We start from the raw sequence: 2,348 nt of genomic DNA on the forward strand, positions 1-2,348 counted from the left end.
AGGATGTTAAATAACAACCAAATATAAACTGAACGAAGTGAGTGTCTGCCAGATGACAGTGTTTACACCCTGAGGGATTAGTGTCTCTCGATGGCATTCTTGATTGTGAATCAGCAGTCAGGGTCGCGCAAGTGTTGGCTGCTCTTGATTTGTGTGATCTCATCTTCTCCGTCTTCCCTTCTTCTCCTCTTCTCCCCCTTCCTCTTTCCCCTTCCCCTCCTTTCCTGTCCCCTCCATTCTCCTTCCCCCTCCCTCTAGCCTTCCTTCTTGACGTCACACCTGGCACGAGGCTGTTGGTTCCTTTATATGTGTTCCTCCGGCCGGGTTCTTAGCTCTTGCCTGATTAAAACTCTAAAGGGAACTCTAAAAAGGAAATAATTAGTTGCCAAGTAAAAAATGCACTGTCATCATCGTTGCCATGCACATTGTTGTAATTTTTTCCCTTAATATTTTTCCTTTCCATTCCAGATGTCATTCACTGTTTTAGAACCATTTCCCCCATGTCGTGTCCTCCAGTAACAGCCCAAAATCGGGTATATTGTGTAATGTATCAGTGTGAATCAACAGTTTCTCAATCGACGTTGCAACAATAGTAGTTCCCTCGAGATTAGCGGAAAGCAGAGACTTAGAGGAACACGCTATTCGGATTCGCGCGACTCCTGTGACCTACCACTCGCTCAAGAATAGTCGCACTCGCCGTGGCCTTCGGAGGCTAAGGCTACCCGGCGGGGATTCCGATCCTTGTTTATTCGTTATCTGATTTTAGTTGGTTTGTTTACTCACTGTTCTTTGTTCGCTGATTTTTATATTTATTCACTTATTGATTTTTTTTCTTTTCTAGTTATTTTATCAACCGTTTAACTTTTCATCTATTAGTTTATCTATCAGCCATCTTCTTTTTTATTCGATGTTACCTACATAATGTGTTTATTTATTCACTCTTATATTCATCTATTTAACTGTTTGATTATTGAATTTAGTATCTCTATATTTTTTACTCCCCTTTTATCATATACTGATATTCAAATTTATTTACTAATCAATCATTAATTCCCTTAGTTTTTTTTTTACTTACTCGATGTACGTACCATGTTATGATCTCTTTTATTTCCTGATTAAGTTGTTTTCCCGAAATCTGATTGCCGCAGGGTTAGTGGAGTTAGTGGAGGGTTAGCTCAGACTACTTAAAGTTGTTTGCTTCCTCTGACAAGGTCGCTCCCTTTTCACTGTCAGCTTTAACCCATATGAAAGGGGAGTGGAGAATACTCCACGTGATGATGAGTGTAGAGTGGAACGACCTATACGCGCCTGGCTGATGCGCACACGTCCAGCATAATCTCGAGACGTAAATACATAAAACCCAATACGCATATATCTCTAGAGACCTGTCCTTGAATGCTTACAACTGTTCTGCAGCATTTTTAAATTCCGGTTATGTCTTATATCGACTAGAACTATGAATAATGTAAAGAAATATGAGGGATACGGAGGTTTAACATATTTGCCTATTGCCTGCAGCTAAATGCAAAGATCGTTGTTCATGAATCTATGTCCTGACATATTTTCAAGATATTAGTTTTTGCCTTAACCACCTTACAAATATGATAGACCATCGTAAACAAGTTTCAACTAATAAATATCATTCTTGTTGTGTGAAAAGGTCTTTTACGTAACGAAACTTCAAAGAATACTCTGTTAATTTAGTTCTCTAACATCCTGGGCACATCGAGGAGGAAGCTCTTTACAATAGGTGTATTATTACTGTCACAAAAAAAATGAAAAAAGGTATAGCCTCTCGGAGACAAAATAACTTGTTCCCTTTTACCTCTTTCAACCAATGTGTATCTGAAGGACCGGAGGATCTCCAGCAAGACGGCAAAGGAAATCCTGGTCAAGGTAAAAATTACAAACTACAGACCATTACAGTGGTTCCTTTTGTGAAGTGGCAAGCATGCGGCCTAGAACAGGATATAATCCTTCCCATGAATCTCAGGAAATGTATGATTTGCACTTGGGTCCACTCAGAAAGAACGTGCCATGTAAATAATCACTCTTTTTGGTCTCATTATGAACTATCACCAAGAAAGGTATTAATGAGAAAAAATGCTGAAGCTCAAAATTTGTGGTCTTCATCAGTAGTCTAAGTTCTTCTTGTGGGATTTTTACATATTTACATGTATAGCTTTTTAGGCAGCCTCTAGACTAGATTAATGGCCTGTAAGACAATGGTAGAAGCATTCGGACTGTATCGGCAAATATAACGGGCTTATTAACGTACAGAGTTGTGTTAAAAGGTATAGGAAATGCTTTCTAAGTCAGTTTGATAATGTTAGACCATAAAATGTTGA

At 38.9% G+C, this 2,348-nt stretch overlaps 1 protein-coding gene across 2 annotated transcripts in view; it reads left to right on the top strand.

Moving 5' to 3' along the window:
• Window positions 1-2,348, top strand: part of LOC119585603 (ras-related and estrogen-regulated growth inhibitor-like protein) — a gene marked incomplete at its 3' end in the record, with an annotated part of 44,808 nt that overhangs the window by 30,257 nt on the left and 12,203 nt on the right.

The sequence above is a fragment of the Penaeus monodon genome, chromosome 20 (genome assembly GCF_015228065.2).
Source record: "Penaeus monodon isolate SGIC_2016 chromosome 20, NSTDA_Pmon_1, whole genome shotgun sequence".
Taxonomy (NCBI): domain Eukaryota; kingdom Metazoa; phylum Arthropoda; class Malacostraca; order Decapoda; family Penaeidae; genus Penaeus; species Penaeus monodon.